General features: G+C 40.1%; 1 pseudogene; it reads right to left on the bottom strand.

The window, feature by feature from the left end:
- Window positions 1-14078: 14078 nt before the first annotated feature.
- On the bottom strand, window positions 14079-14755 carry LOC114224767 (ubiquitin-conjugating enzyme E2 L3 pseudogene; annotated as a pseudogene).
- Window positions 14756-17726: the final 2971 nt, after the last annotated feature.

Genomic DNA, 17726 nt, shown 5'->3' with positions numbered 1-17726 from the left:
ACTCTAGGTCTGATATCATACTAATGTCCGTATTGAGTAGGTCCATGGCAGATGGTACTACCTCTTGTACTTTTTGCTGATGTCATTTTTTTTGTCTTTTCAGTTTGTCCAGAGGAGAATAGATGAATGAGAGAATAAAATGCTAACAGGTTAACAACGTCCCCAGCAAATATACTCTAAACAAATCAGAAAAAACCTGAAACCAGGGGAAAAGAAAGGGAAAGAAAGAAAAAAGAAAGAGAAAAAAAAGAAAAAGATAAAAAGAAACAAAAACAAAAAAATCAGAATATGATAAAATATGATCAGGCTAGTGCATAGGTCAGTTGCACACACTAGATTTTGGGTGTATTTTGGTCTATTAGAAGAAAGTACCTCCTAAAATTTTAAAGAATGAAAGACTTATATATGTACAAAATAAGGGTTGATACAATGAACGGATGTAAGATGATTGTGAAGATGAAAATTATAAAAGATTGTATAAAAGGAATTGATACAATAAGAAGTTGTTTGAAAAAAGAAAGAAGAAGATTTAAAAAAAAAAAAGAAAGAAAAGAAAAGGGGAGAGAATGTGATCAGTCAGGAGACTAGAACAAAGCCATACACTAGTGATTTAGGGTATAGTTTGATCTGTTAGAAGAAACTGTATCTTAAAATAAAGAGAGAACAACTTATATATATATATGCCAAAAATAAGGGTATCTACTATGAAGGGATAGAATATGACTCTAAAAATGAAAAAGAAAAAATTTTTTTTCCAAAAAGGGATTGATAAGATGTTGGTTGAAAAGGGAAAAATAAAAATAAAATAAAAAAAACATTTAAAAAAAATTCACTTTGAAAAACTATTGAATCGTGGTAAAAAAGCCATGAATTCTATGTGCTGTATTCCCCGAGTGCTGGAGTTCTCCCGTTCTCCTTCATCGGAAAACTTGGTCTTGGATGGCTCTTCCTGCTGATATTCTGGGGGAGGGGCCTGTTGCCATGGTTCCCAAATGTCTTTGCGGAGGCGGAATTGCCCCGCTCTTGTCGGTCCGGGCTAAGGAATCTGCTCGAGTTTACTCTTGGGAGCTTTTGTTCCCTGCAAGCTTTCCGTACAACTTTGGAGGATGAGAGTGAAAATGTGGCCTCCCAATCTCGTCTGGAGGAGCGGGGAAGTTGGGGCCCCGCTCCTCAGTGCGCCCCCAGAGAAAAGCAGTCAGTCACTCCCCTGGCCCCAGTCTCCGGCCATACTCCGTACTCACCCGGCCTGTGACCGAGCGTTTCTATCTCTGGCACCGGACTCGGTGTGGAGTCTCCAAACCCAGCAGATCCCTGCGGTGCACTCCCGCGCTGCTCCTCCTGGGGGAGGAAGGGGAGTCTCCCTGGATCTGCCGCTTGTTGGGTCCCTGCTGGAGGAGCAGTGGCCCGACTATGTCGCCAATCACAGTTTATGGCAACCTCAAGCTGAGAGCCCGCGCCTCCGCTCCGTCTCTGCAGCCGGCTTCCCCGCTCCGATACCTGGGAGCTCGGCCGCACTCAGGCACCCCCGGTCTTTCTGTGACCCCAAGGGTCCTGAGACCACACTGTCCCGCGAGGGTTCCACCCCCCACTTAGCCACTGGAGCAACGTCCCTCAGCGGAGCCGACTTCTAAAAGTTCCGATTTTGTGCTCCGCGTCTCTATCACTTGCCAGAAGCGGCCGACGGAGGCCCCTCCCCCGCCGTCTATCCTCCCGAATATCTCCTCAGATTCACTTCTCCTCACATCCTACCTTCCAGTAAGTGGTCGCTTTTCTGTTCAGAGAGTTGTTACTATTATTCTCTTCGATCTCCTGTTGAGTTATAGGTGTTCAGAATGGTTTGACCCTATTCAGCTGAATTCCTGATACCAGATGAAATCCAGGTCTCCTACTCCTCCGCCATCTTGCTCCGCCCCCCCTACATCCAGTTAGGTTTTTTTTTTAAATAATTTTTTATTGTTATGTTAATCACCATACTACATCCAGTTAGTTTTGCATCTGTTATAGCACTTCTTATTTCAGCCTGGCTAGTTTTTATGTTTTTTATCTCTGCAGTCAGGGTTTCTCTGGTGTCTTCTATTATTCTTTCAAGCCAAGCTAGTATTCCTATGACTGTTATTCTACATTCTTGTTCAGATATATTGCTTATATCTGTTTTGAGCCAATCCTGGCTGTGATTTCTTCTGATCTTTCTTTTGGGGAGAATTCCTCCATCTTTTCATTATGTATAGGTTTTTGTCTTTTTTTTAAAGATTTTATTTATTTATTTGAGAGAGAGAGAATGAGAGAGAGAGAGAGAGAGAGAAGCAGGGAGCCTGATGCGGGACTCGATCCTGGGACTCCAGGATCATGACCTGAGCTGAAGGCAGTCGTTTAACCAACTGAGCCACCCAGGTGCCCTAGGTTTCTGTCTTCTGTGTGTGAAGTTTGTTATGTTTCCTGCTCCTGAGAGTAGTACTTTCTTAAGAAGGGGTCCTACACTGTCCACGGCCTGGTGCTTCAGGAAGGGTTTCTGAGCTATGTTGTTTACACTCTGCTGTTGTGTTTTGGCTGCTCTTTCCCACAGAACTCTGCAGAGTTCTTCCTTGCTTGCAGTGGACAGTGTTTGGACCTTTAACTACGTGTGCTTTGATTTATTTGTTAAGATAAGCCCTATTTAAAAAAAAAAAAAAAGCCTGATCCAAAAGAAAAAAGAAAAAGGAACAAAAACAAACAGACCAAAAAAACAAAAAACAAAAAACCCACAAAAAACCAAAAAACCTGAACTACAAGCCTGATTAAAAAAAAAAAAAAAAAAAGCCTGGTCCGATTTCTACTAGAACTGAAGCTGATGCTTTGGAGCACTCTATGGTCAGTAGACTTGGTACATTCTGGGGGGCCCATGTTGGTCTTCTGAGGGAGAGGCCCATTGCACTGGCTCACAGTCAGACCTGCCTTTGTTAAGATGCCCCTGCCCGGTGCATGGGAGCGGGATTTGGTGTAAGTGACTCCAGACTCCACTGGAGGTGCTGTTTCTTTCTGAAGTTCAGGGTGCTAGTGGGCAGGGGGTGGGCAGGAGAAGATGGTGTTACCCTGCCCTCTAGGCCCCAAAGAGGGGAACTTGGGGCCACTGCTGTTCAGGAGACCCTCACAAAAAAGTGAACAATCTCCCCTCCTGTGTCCCAGGCTTTCCTCAGATCCCTGCCCTCAACCTTGTCTGTGCCCCACCCTCGGCACACCTGGTGCTATAGTTCTGTTGTGTTTTATCTCTAGCTGGTGGCTAGGATTCAAAACGCCAAATCCTAAAGGACCTAGCAAGACACAGACACACTCCCCTCCCCAAGAGGAGAGACTTTCAGTGCTGCGCCTGTCACCATCTTGTCCCAGAAAAACAGTAGCACACCTGCGAGAGTGCCTGAAGTCAAGGTGAAGCACAGTGAAAAGCTGCAACCACGTTATCTGCCCTCTGCATGAGTCTCTGTCCCCTACTGTTGAACAGGGGAGCTCAATGGTTCCCCACAGGTCTTTTGTCCTTGGAGAGTAATATACTGTCTTCCAAATGTTGCCAAGTGTACTCCAGGAAGGGGAACATTCTCTCCCCATGCAACCCAGGGGATCCCCACCATGACGTCTTGTGTGAACCCTACATACTGCTCTCTCTCCCTCTGTCCCTGACTGCTCTCTGTGAAGAGGGCTCCCTCCCCTCCATGGCACCGTGGCTTTTCTCTTCCTCCATTCATGTCTCTGAATCTCACATCTGCCATGTTTTGTCCCTCCATTTGTGCCGATTGTTTTCTCAATCCTCAGATCGATTTCCTACTTGTTCAAAATGATTTGATGTTGATCTAGTTGTGTTTGAGGGACAAGGCAAGTCCAGGGTCCCCCTACTACTCTGCCATCTTAACTCATCCTGCTAAGATTCTGATTTTAAAGAATAATAAGGTAACATGCTGCTTTCATAGTTCATAATTTATATGCATTCCCTCTACTTTCACTATTTGTTTTGGCACATAAAATTCCTTCTTTCAATTGCATGCCTTTCAAGATAGGACCATTAACTTATTTGAGCATAGATGTTTCTTGGTACTATGAAAAATAAATATACCTTAGCAATGTACACTGTCACACCTTGGGTGACCAATTAGTTTGGGTTTCCTGGGACGTGGGGCTTTCAGTGCTAAAACTGGGACAGTCACTTATCAGCAAACTGGGATGGTTGGTCACCCTTAAACTCACTTATAACATATACCCCAAAGCTCTGTATTGGGTCCAGTAGGGGACTTGCTGTTGGAAAGCTAATTCTGATTGTGTAAGGTGGTTTAATTTTGGAAGGCTTTGAATTTCAAGTCAAGGAGATTTTATTTATTTCTGTGGGAACTGTGGTACCACCAAATGTTTTTGAACTTGAGAGTGATATGAAAATTACCACTATGCAGTAAGCATTGATTTGGCAGCAGTGTCTATGGTAGAATTGTAGTAAGAGAAAGAGACCTCTTAGTACTTGGTGTGAGTCTCCTGGAGAAGCCCAGATGTGATAATTACTGCACTATTGATAAGTTCTGAGACAAGTAGAGTCATCTTTTTGAAGATGTCAAGAAAATGACTTCAATATGCTATTGTCCAATTTTCAAAGTTGGGTATTCAGTGTGAAAAGAGTTACACAGTGGAGAAGTAGGACAACTAATCAAGGAAGAGTGTTTTGGGAAAGAAAATAGAAGACAAGATAAATTTGACTTTTATGCTGGTAATAGAAATCATTCTTGTCCCTTATTAACTGTCTCTGCTACAAAATGGCTGTTACTTTGCAAAAATTCTTGCCACAAGTTAAAATAATTTTCCAATATCTTAGGCTGATTTTCCCCAGAAGCAGACCCTGAGATGATGGGAATGAAAGCACTTTATTTGGCATACAATTTTTAGAAGAGGAAGAATCCCAGAAGTACAACATCAAACAGGTTCTTGGTGTGGGCATATGGAGACCTGAACCCTGAACATCATTATACCACATGGCTTAGGGTTATTCCACATGAATGGCAAGGAAGCTAATGTGTTTATTTTCTAGTTCTCATTGGCTATGGGCTGATAGATGTTCCCAGAAGCATTAACTCCACCTAGTGCCTGTGATGCCCCAGCATTTCAGTGCACATTGGCCTGAAATCGAGCTGCTACCACTTGCCTCTCTTTGGCTGAGGTCTTCCTCAGCACATGTGATTCATTTGAAATCCTAAGGACTTAGAGACTTTGCTTCTCCCAGAAATAGGCCAGTTCCCTGGCTACTCTAGGATAGCTACAAAGCATATGTTCTACCTCATTTTCCAGAACTCTCCAGCAGAATTAAGTTCAAGTTACCTGGAGTGCTAATTTGCTTGATAATGCACCTCCCTAGACTCCCTCGCATCCCCTGCCTCACTCCTCAGCTTTTCTACCTGTGCTTGGTAGGATCATCTTCAACAGTAACGACCTGCATTGTAATCTTTGCTCCAAGATCTACTCCTGGGGAATCAGATACATTTTGAAATCCAAATGAAATATTTGCTTCTGAACCTGGTTATAGGAATATAACATTGCATCCATTTTTAGACAATTTTAAGGAGAGAAGCAACAATAATTTGTTAAGGATTGTTTTGGGTATAGTCTGACTGGAGAAAGTTGGAATGTACTGGACAACTTTACATGGCATTCCTAAGCCCAGACTCTACTATTTCATAATAATGGCTAGATCCCATCTGGGAAGAGTAAAAGAAGGAATCACATACATCCAAATATAAAAATAATTTCACAGTTTGTAGCAGGTAATTAATAGCAAGGCATCCTAATTTATTCTTATTTTATACCAAAAAAAGTGGATCTTAAAACTAAAGATGAGGAATTTGTGCTTTAAAGAGAAATATGAAGCTCTGGAGGTTATGTAAGTGCCTCATCACTCACTTGCTTAATGCCTATGGTTATGATTCCAAAAAGGAAATATATATCCAATTATTTTACTGAATGTTAAAGAACACAGTAGACTACACAAGAGCTTGTTTTTGGTGGAGAAATGTCAATGTGCAATGGAAAATAACAGATTCTTGTCACAAAGCCCTCACTCTATGTTTTTATATTAATATGTTGCCATGTTTTTAGGACACATTGTTTCAGAAAATTAGTCTCAAGTTTCCATATTTTATGAGAAGATGATTTCATTAGCCATGAAATGTCTATTTTTGTTCCTGCTAAGGGGAGCTCGAGAACTTCAAAATCATAATTAAAATAGTCCATTGATGTGGTTGCTTAGCAACAAAATTTATATAAGCAGGCTAATTATTTTGTTTAAAATCTTGTTACTTTAAACTTTTTAGCTTGTTTCCAGTAGATAACCTTTCTGTAAAATGTGTTTTTTCCTTCATAGCTTTAAATGCATATTTGAATCTGAGATATATGTTTCAGAGATCATGCCCAAAATTTGGTTTCTCTGTGGACCAGCTTGGCCTGGGATTATTGGAATTAGTGAAAATTTTGTGATTAGCAAGATTTTAAACTTCACCACTCAAATGATGCTAAGATTGTTATGAGTAGGAATTAACTCTGATGTCAATCCGAAATGACAGGCCCTGTATCTTACAGGTGATTTCTCTCTCAACCTCCTCCTCATGTCTGATATTTACCACTCCCAATCACTGTTTCTAACAGGAAAGTAACTCTCAAGTACTAAGGTACTAGCAATTGTTTCCTTTGTTAAGATTATAATAGCAAAGTTTTTCATTCCTTTTCCTTATCAATGTTTATTTTCCATTGTATGTTCACAAGGAGCGTTGGGTTTAGTGGACAGTGCATGAGGTCTGGAGTCATATGGCCTTTGATTAATGTCCTTGCTGCACTGTTTACTTTTTGGGTGACTTATTGGTTTATGTCCCTGAGCCTTAGCATCCTCATTTTATTTTATTTTTTATTTTTTACAAGATTTTATTTATTTATTTGTCATAGAAAGAGAGGGAGAGCAAGAGAGAGAGAGCACAAGCAGGAGGAGTGATGGGCAGAGGGAGAAGCAGGCTCCCCGCTGAGCAGGGAACCTGATGCAGGATTCCCTCTCAGGAGCCTGTGATCATGACCTGAACCAAAGGCAGACGCCTAACCAACTGAGCCACCCAGGCATCCCAGCATCCTCATTTTAAATAAGGGCCAGAGAAATACATCTTATAGGGCTGTTGTAAGAATTAGAGATGTTATATAAAGAGTACCATCTCTAGATGTAAGTGCTCAAGAGAAGCAGAAGTGAAAACATGGGGAAAAGTATTTCAGACACCATTTAGCTCAAGTCCATGGTAGATTGTTGTGCTATGAAGCAAATATGACAGATAGATAAACCCACTGTTATTTTGTTTGCATTTATTGGCCAATCTCCAACAAACAAATCTTTAGTTGTTCCTCTCTGTTGGTGACCATGGTGTGTTTGGGAGGATGCAATTTATTGTAAGACAATGGTCCTTGCTCTAAAGTCAGTGTCTAGTTAGTTTTGGAGTGGAGAGCGAGATTAATGAATAGAATTAGCTACAAATATGGTGTTGCATATAATGTGAAAAAAATGAGAGATGAACATTTCTAGAAATCACTTTTATCTAGACAGCATAATTTTTTTTTTAATTTATAGCCACTTAGATGCCTGTAGTTGTATCCTTTAGGAGGTTTTTATTTGCACCAGATTCACAAATTCTACTCATTTTATTCAATCCATATCATTCATTTCTTACACTGCTCCATTCAGTTTCATGGAAGTAAAATAGTATGACCACTGAGTAATCCCACTGAAGACCCCTTGCAAATATGCCTATTGTCTGTGGTTATGGTAGGAAAATCTGACCTAAACAGATTTGGCTTAATTCACTTTCCATCACTTAATATCTATGTGGACTCAGGAAAGTTAGTAATAATTTCCTTGGGCCTGATTTCCATCTCGACCAAATGGGAATGCTGGTACCTACAATGTTGACTGAGGGGGAGAGTAAATGAGATAATGCAACAAAAGTGTTTAGCACAGGGCTAGGTACAGTGATCATTTATGTCCTCCATCCTATATCCATCACATAACAGACTTATATGAGAACTTAAAATACGCCAGGCATCATTTACCTGCAGAAATGATAAGGAGAACATGTATGCTGTCCTTGACAAGACTATACTTTAATAACGGAAGAACAATATGTAGAAAGACAACTCATAACAAAAATAAGCACTGTTTTCTTTGCAGAATCCCATGGGGACAGTAGGAAGAGAGCCACATACTCTTTGGCACAGTTCAGAAAGCTCAAGAAGGGAAAGACATTGATGGTGGATGTTAGAAACAGGAATTTGCCAGGTAAATAAAAAGATTTGAATTCTTGAACTCCAGAAGAGAAATGCCGGTATTTCATACCCCATATTCCAATTTTTGAGTGGAAATTGTACTTTATATGTTTAGTAGATTGTCCTTGTGAAGGGACAAATGAGAGATTTAGTGTCAGCTGATTAGTTCTAAAATCACACTCTTTTAGGCTTGGAACTCTAGTCCAAGCATTGCTCGGAATGAGGCATTTGATGGTATCATGTCAGAAGCATCACATTTATTTTTTATTTTTATTTTTTATTGTTATGTTAATCACCATACATTACATCATTAGTTCTTGATGTAGTGTTCCATGATTCATTGTTTGTGCATAACACCCAGTGCTCCACGCAGAATGTGCCTTCTTTAATACCCATCACCAGGCTAACCCATCCCCCCACCCTCCTCCCCTCTAGAACCCTCAGTTTGTTTTTCAGAGTCCATCGTCTCTCATGGTTCATCTAGAAGCATCACATTTATTATCACCAGGAAATTATAATGTCAGAGCTATGGACTTATTGCCTCTAATGTCTCCAGAAGGTAAGAAGTAATCAGCAAATGCATGAGTTAGGCACTTGTTTTTTATCTTTCAGTATTAATTTGTTTCAAGTCAGATACTCTGCCTTGTTTAAAGGCATTAATGCCCGTGAGCAAATTAAACTAGATTTAATTTTCTCTAAACAGATATGAATTTCAGACATCTTTATCTTATAGAGAGGCTCAAACACCACTCATACTCTTATGTGCTGACACAAGGCTTAACAATTATATTTAAGTTAACAGAAGGTTATCATCTACAATTATGTGTGGCTCTACCCCTGACTCATTAATTCATAAGGCCCTGTTTTCTAATATTTGCAGCTGATTGCTGATTTTGGTCCTTGTCTGGTATATGGAAGTAGCTGATTTGGGTACACCATGACAGTTTGATCATGCTTTTGTGTTTTAGATATTAATTTATCTTCTTCGTTAATGGCATCCCAATTCTTATGTCTGAACTAAATGTATTCATTACTTTTAGCACCCATGTATCAAGATACTACCCACATGATGGTTTTCATTGGGAAGCTTTGATTTAAGGTACAAATTTATCTTGTCCTAATAGATTGTTATGTAATGCAAATATTTAATTAAGATGGTTTTAATTCTTTAAAAAGGGTGCATGTGTGGTCATTGTGTCAAAGATGTTGCCATTATGAGTTGGTTTGTTGCAGAGGGGGGATTGGAAAGGAATAATACATTTCACTTTGGGGGACTTCTGGGGATCGTATGAAAATGAGCTATGTGGGTCAGCCCATTGATTTTCTACTTACCAGCAGTACTAAGACAGTAATTTAGAAAGTGGCTTTTTGGATGGAAATCATCAACGCATATTACTCCATGCAGCTCTGTGGTGCATAACGTTCCATGATGACCAACTTTCCTAGAGTCCCCGATTGGTACCCCACCAGATCACCTTGGCACTGTGCTCTGATATGTGTTTTACTTCTAGAAACCCTCTGATTCGAGATCTTTTCCCAGTTCTTGGCTAGTTGGTCCTTTGGTATAATTTTTAAGTGGTTCTCTTCCTATGTCATCTGGAGAACTTAAGTTTCTGCATGAAATCATCCTTAGTGTTTGCAAAGGAAATCTTTTTTTTTTTTTTTTTTAGGGTTCTATTGCTGTCTACTCTTTTTAATATCTTTGCCATTCCAAAAAAAGTGGGGGAAATAATTTTCATTCCTTTCTAGCCACTCCTTTTTCTCAATCTCAAATCATGGTCTTTTTCGCCTACCCCTGCCTACATTTCTACCTTAAGTAAAATTATTGCTTTCTGTAGCTATTCTTGGAGGATATATCCTGATGTAAGACCTGTAACAAGATTTTCATAAAGATGATAACTAATGTCAGAATGGTAAATTATAAATAATTTCCTCCAAATTCTTTAGCATTATTATTACTTCTAATTAAAAGACCCCCCACCAAAAAAAAAAGAAAAGAGGAAAAAGCCCAACAAAACTTATATCTTTTGCAATATGGTAGAGTGGTTAAAGGCAGGGGATTTAAAGTCTGGTTCAAGATGGAATCCCAAATCTGTCCACTTCTTTGCCCTGTGAACTTGGGAATGTTACCTAACCTCTGTAGCCTCCAATTTTATCATTTTCAAGGGCAGATGGGAGTATTAAATAAGATTAATACACTGAGTGGCACAAACTAAGTCTCCAAATAGTAGATATTTTTATCATTATACTCCATACTCTCTTATCTGCAATTTTAAAACCCCTGAAGCTCTGAACACCAAAATACTTTTCTTAAGTTTGGTGCTAAGGCTTATTTGGAAAAAAACCATTGACCTAAACAGATTTGAGGCTACTTATAATTTATTTAGTGTTAATATTCATCCATTTTATGTGGAAGTATTATGATTGTTGATTTTGCGGTGCTGCAATAATGTACATATTACCTTTTTAAAATCCATTATCTGAATTCTGAAATACATATGATCTCCAGGATGTACAATGGCCCTTGGCTCCTTGAGTTACTTAAAGTGTGCCATGAAAATCACAATTCCTTTCTTTCTCTGGTTGCTGTTTTTTTTTTTTTTTTCTTCCTCCATCACCACCTTCTCTGGGGCTTTTCCTTTCATATGTTTTGTTTTTGGTCTTGCCTATGGTCAAAAGGTCATTGTCTCCATATATGTACCCCTAATAAGAAGTTTATTAGTTAAGTATTGCTGCATAACAAGTTACTCTAAAGTTTCATGGCTTAAAACAACAAACATTACACTGGGTGTTTCTGACTCAGACTCTCTCATGAGGTTGCAGTCAGGATGTCAAGTGGGTCTGCGGTCTTCTGAAGGCTCAACTGAGGCTGGAGCATCACTTCTAGGCTCACTCAAATGATTCTCGGTCAGAGGTTTCAGGTCCTCTTCGTACGGGCCTCTCTTTAAGCTCTCATCTGGGTTTCCTCACAGCTTGGCAGCTGTGTTTAAAGAGCAGGCTTTCTGAGAGATAGCTCCACAATATCCATATCATCTTTTATGAGCTATCATCAAAACCATGCAATGTATTTTCACCACATTTTTTTGATCAAATCAGTTAAGGGGATGGAAAATAGACTCCACCTTTTACTGGGGAGTGGGAACATTCTGGAAGAGAATGTTGAAAAATGGAAATATTGCTGTAGCAGAATTTTTAGAAAATATTATCTGCCACACTGTGGGTGCAGTAAAGTGTTCAAACCAGTCAAGATATATGGAATTCCATTTAGACCAGAACTGAGGGGTAGGAAGCAGGGGTAGAGTGGAGGGAAGACCACTGATTAGCCTTTACAATGTAAAGGTAAATAGCTGGGCTTTTTCTAGTTCCATTTTAGCTACCATCTTTCCTATTTGATTACCTGCCTCTTCAAAGACAAGATAATGTAAAGTTAAGAAATGCATCCTCCTACTTGGTTTTATTAGTTATAAATTCCCTACCTTATTTTCTAGGGAGATAATTAGAAGTTAGGTGTTGAGATCATCATTCTTTATTACTCAGCTGGAAGGGCCTGAAATTTACCTTAAAAAGTGATTTTCGCTGGGTTAAGTGCTGATTAGAAATGACTGATATGAGATCACACCATATTCTTTTTTCAAAACTCTGATTTCTAAATATAAGTGAAATAGAAGCCCATTACAGAAATAATGTTAATGCATAAGAAAATGCCAGGGGAATAATATAGGACCCACATCATAGAATTTCTTAGGGGGTGAGGTATGCTATGTATATCTATGTACATAAGGATAGGCTTTGACTTAGAGTATGACTTAAATCTACCATAAATGTAGTTCTTTAAAAAAATTAGCTGAGAGAAATAGTCCCTCTCTAACCTCACTCCTTTCCTCTCAAATTGGAGCAAGGCACGAAGTCCATTTTAGTCAATTCTGTTCTAAGATGAAAGGCTCTTCCTGGAGCTCATTCAGGTTCTGTGTCTTAAGACTGCCTAATTAAGTGGAAAATTCTGTATGAAGAGGTCTTACTGCTTACATGGAGGACAAGGCAACTGAAGGACTGACTGGGAAGAATCCTTATTTCTGACATATCAATCAAACTGTCTAGTTAGAATGTCCATATTGCTGCTGATTAATCCTGTCCTTGATTGGCAAAGCTGCACTAATACCTTTTAATATGTCCTCTGCTACCCTGCTACCCATCAAACACTTCACTGAAGGCTCTCACTAATTTCTTCTGTGCATTATGTAATTTGTGTCTATATAAAGCATCTCTGAGCAAGGTATGCAGCCAACATAGTAACTACTTGAATTTTAAGCTGTACAGGGAATTGTGTAAAAATATATGGTAGACTAGGAAACAAAATCAAATGGAAGGATGAAAGGGAAAATGTCCTCATACAGGAATATTGGAACGTTTGTTATTTAGAAGCTTGACAATTGTTTACTAAGGAAGGGCTAAAACTACCCCCCGACAGCTTCATTACTTTGGGAGTGAGAACAGTCAGACATCAGCCTCTGTGGCCTTTATGTAATTGCTAAGGCTGTATGTTGGAACATTTCTCTGCTGCAGCCTGCTGCACAAAGTCCGTCTTCCTAGTCCTGTCTTCATAAGCTCCTAAAGACATGGGCCCACCATCAACTCTGTGACACCTGATTTCCATACACTTCCTATTATGCCCGGGCCTTTAGTCCTTCCCAGGATGGTTTTCTTGCTGTTTCATAGGCTATGCTCTGGGCTTTGGCCCATGCTGCTCCCTCTTTGTTCTTAGGAGCAAAGCGACATTTATGGAGTATATGCTATGTACGTGACTGACAGATGAAAGAAACTCACTGGTTGGGATAATAAACATTCACTTTTGAAGATGCAAGTATCTCAGTTTAGGTTATCTAAGAGTCAGTTTTTAAATACTAGTATACACTGTTTTAATCAGATTGCTTATTGTATAATAATAGTAATAGTAATAATTATTATAACCACACCTTATAGTTCAATATCACTTTTAGAATTTTAAAATAAGATATTCCTATTATCTCATTTAATTCTGTGGCAGCTTTTACTTCTATATTTTATGTATTGTGGATTAATAAATTAAAACTCATATAACATACAATAAATTTGTAACCTAGGAACTATATCCTAGAGATGGGACTAAAACACATATGCCCTGAAGGTTACTGTGTTCTCTTTCCACTGAACTGTACCTTTTCACTTACTGTTTGACTAAGGTCAGTATACTAAAGCAAAGGGAATTGGTACTTGGTGAAGGAGAAAATAATTTTTGGATAATGGCACAACAGTTCTGGGTGGAGGTCTCTGTGTCATCAATAACAGTGTGAAGACAATGGTATCTGGTGGTCCAGGGGTAGTTACTAAAGTTAACTGTATCTATTAAAAATCTTGCTTAGGGTCAGGCCTGTGTTTCAAAGATAGGAATGGAAGCTTTCTCTTTTCTACCTCCATTTATTTTGAAATTTAGCTATAACATTTCCTGCTCCTCAATCTCCACACTCAAAGCCAATCGTTAATTGTAATTCTAATTTTCTTTTACAGATGGGTTAAGGGAAACTTTGTGCATCAATACAGGGACACAACCACCATGTATAATCTTGGTTCTATGTAACAATTCATTTTTAGTTTCCAGTGATCCTTTCTCAAGTGAAATGTTCTCCCTCCCTTTCCTTTGTAAACAAATTCTGTTCTTAAATCAGGGCCTACCTTACATCATTCTTGAATCATCCTTGGTGAGCATTTTTATTTTTTATTTATTTATTTATTTTTTAAAAGTAGATTGAAGCAGTGATTTTTAAAACAAAGAAAGCAGAACTAGAACATCTTAAATTTTTAATCCTTTCTTTACAGGTTACCTAGACCGCTTTTGATTAAGAAAACTGTAGAAAGTTAGTAACTGCCACAAGCAAACGCCAGGCAGCCGCACGTGTCAATTTTCCACAGAGTCCTGCTTTGCGGGGTCTCCGCTCACACTCGCTGGAATCGGTCCCGGCAGAGTTTAGTCCACAGGTCGCTTCTCCCCGTATTTCTTTGTAAACTCTTCAGCATTCTTACAGAATTTTTTACGGTCCTTAGAATATTCTTCAACTAGGTCAGCCCGAAGTGGGTGCTCGGGCTGGGGGTCGTTCACTGGTGCTATGAGGGACTGGATTACTTGGTCGGTTTTGGTTGCTGGCTTCCAGTTTTCAGCACTGCCAGACAGACCTGCCCCTTTTCATCGATGTTCGGGTGATAGATCTTTGTTTTAAATGTGATCTTCGGTGGTTTGAATGGGTACTGTGCTGGAAAGTTGCTTTCGATTCTGAAGGCCCCCTTATCATATGGAGGGTTGTCAGGAACAATAAGCCCTTGCCAAGTCAATAAATTAGCTTCATCAACCGGGATGTTATGGAAGTTTTTTCATTCCACATTTGCGGATTTCTTCAAGCTCCTTCATCAGCCTCCTGCTGGCCGCCATCTTGGATCTGGTGCTGAGCTTTTATATTTTTTTAAATCTCTTTAGTTTGCTGATTGACTTGTTAACTTCAATATATTGTTATTGTCTTTCTGTCCGGTAACATAAAGATTTAGGGAAAAGAAATGATTGTGGTGAAGTTGCTGCTTTCTACCAAATGTTTCTGCTTCTCCCTTGGACACAGGGGGACGTACTTCTCCAGTCCTTTGAAGTTAGCCACGGTCATGTGACTTGGTCAATGAAATAAGAAGTAATTAGGTCTGAGAAGAAGCCTGGAGATCTGGCCTTTGATTTGCCACAGGGTTTTCCTCTGTCAGGGTGACTGACAAGGCTCTAGATTGGTGGTTGCTCCATCAACAGTCTGCAGTGGATATGCAACATGAAGGAGAAATAAATTTAGTGCACTATACCCCTGGGATGTGGGGGTTATTTGTTACTGCAACATAACTCAGCTTATCTGTCTTGTATAAACTCTAAATTATCTAAATTCTAAAGCCAACTAAAGAAACGATCGTAAAACCTGATAGAAAGCAAAACAAAGCAAAAATCCTCCCTACAAAACAAACAACAGCAACAGCAACAGGCAGGAAATTCATCTTGTTAATCAGAACCATAAAACCTGTCAGGGTTCACCTCCTGGGGTTGGAAGTACTTCAATGCTCTATGGTCAGTGAAAGATACACAGATTCTTGACATTGATATTGACATTGGCATTTGACATTTTGTTGCTTATCAGTCATTTTGGCACAGATGTAGATGTTCCTTTAAAATAATAGTGTGAACTTGCTTTATTATGTTTTTTATTTAAAGATATTGAGTCAATTCACCAAAGAAGCTGCCCTTTCCAGAGTCTTTTCTTTTCTTTTTCAAATCAACTTCTTAAAGGGTTCTAATCTCTGTACTGTCTATTCAAGGAGAACTATACCCAGGGATTTCTACAACCCTCAACTGCCCTTTTTTTTTTTTTTGCTCCTATTTTTTGACCATGCAAATAAAAAGGCAGTGATTAGAGGAAGGAAATGTTGATTAATCACCACAGTTAAAGATTCATGACTTCTACCTGAATATTAGCCACATCAAATTTCAGTGATTTAAAAGGAGAAAACTCTGTCATTGTCAATCATCAAATGTCAAATGTCTAAAATTACTTGATGTTATGAGTTTTTGAGTTTAATGGGAATCCTTCACCTTCTCTTTAACCTCTATTTTGGGGAATAGCGACAGAAGAAATTTCAAAATGAGGCCTAAAATTTACATTGTGGCTTTCCCATTTTCTAGTTTTTTACTTTGGGAAACATTATTTAAACTCTCTGAACTTCAGTTTTCTCATCTGTGCAGATAATACCCACTTCAAAAGGGATAAAACAGTCAACATACCAAACCTAATATTTGCCACATAGCAGACATGAAGAGGTCCGTTTTCTTTCTGTTTTCCTCAGCCCCAAATTTATTGAGGTATTGTTTAGGTTACATTTTAGAGTAAAAAAATTTTAAAAATATAATGGCTGGATGCCAGGGTGGCTGAATCAGTTGAATGTCCAATTCTTGGTTTGCGCTCAGGTCAAGATCCCATGGGTCGTGGGATCCAGCCCTGCCTCAGGCTATGTGCTCAGCAGGGAGTCTCCTTGGGATTCTCTCCCTCTGCCCCTCTTCCCACTGTCCCTCTCTCTAAAATAAATAAGGAGGCAGAGCAAGATGGCGGAGGAGTAGGAGACCTGGATTTCGTCTGGTCTCAGGAATTCAGCTGAATGGGGCTCAAACCATTCTGAATACCTATGAACTCAACAGGAGATCGAAGAAGAGAGTAGCAACAACTCTCTGAACAGAGAAGCGACCACTTACTGGAAGATAGGACGTGAGGAGAAGTGAATCCGAGGCGATATTCGGGAGGATAGACGGCGGGGGAGGGAGCCTCCGCTGCTTCTGGCAAGTGATAGAGCCGCGGAGCACAAAATCAGAAATTTTAGAAGTCAGCTCCACTGAGGGACGTCACTCCAGTGGCTAAGCGGGAGGTGGAAAGTTCGTGGGACAGTGTGGTCTCAGGACCCTCGGGGTCACAGAAAGACCGGGGGAGCCTGAGTGCGGCAGAGCTCCCAGGTATCAGAGCGGGGCAGCTGGCTGCAGAGACGGAGCCGAGGCGCAGGCTCTCAGCTCGGGGTGGCCATAAACTGTGATCTGCGGCCCAGTCGGGCCACTGCTCCTTCAGCAGGGACCCAACAAGCAGCAGAGCAGGAGAGACTCCCCTTCCTCCCTCGGGAGGAGCGGCATGGGAGCGCACCACAGGGATCTGCTGGATTTGGAGATTCCACATGGGGTCGGGTGCCAGAGATAGAAACGCTCAGTCACAGGCCAGGTGAGCACAGAGTGCTGCCAGAGACCAGGGAGACGGGAGTGATTGACTGCTTTTCTCTGGGGGCGCACTGAGGACGGGTCCCCAAGTTCTCGGCTCCTCCGGGCAGAGATTGGGAGGCCACCACTTTCACTCTCATCCTCCAAAGCAGTACCGAGAGCTTGCAGGGAACAAAAGGTCCTGAGAGCAAACCCGAGCAGATTGCTTAGCCCGGACTCACAAGGGCGGGGCAATTACGCCTCCGGCAAAGCATTTGGAAACCACAGCAACAGGCCCCTCCCCCAGAAGATCAGCATGAACAGCCAGACAAGACCAAGTTTACCGATCAAGGAGAACGGGAGAACTCCAGCGCTAGGGGAATACTGCACATAGAATTCATGGCTTTTTTTTACCATGATTCATTAGTTTTTCAAAGTTAATTTTTTTAACTTTTTTTTTGGATTTTTCTTTTTCCCTTTTTCAACCAACATCTTATCAATCCCCTTTTTTAAAAAATTTTTTTTTCATTTTTAGAGTCATATTCTATCCCTTCATAGTAGTTAACCTTATTTTTAAGGTTAATTAATATATATATATATATATATGTTGTTCACTCTTTAAAATTTTGAGATACAGTTTCTTCTA

Source organism: Eumetopias jubatus, unplaced genomic scaffold (genome assembly GCF_037043125.1).
Source record: "Eumetopias jubatus isolate StellerSeaLion01/CBP00866 unplaced genomic scaffold, mEumJub1_p1.0 scaffold_17, whole genome shotgun sequence".
Lineage (NCBI taxonomy): Eukaryota > Metazoa > Chordata > Mammalia > Carnivora > Otariidae > Eumetopias > Eumetopias jubatus.
Note: the sequence above shows the minus strand (reverse complement) of the source record. Positions and strands in the feature narration are given on the sequence as shown.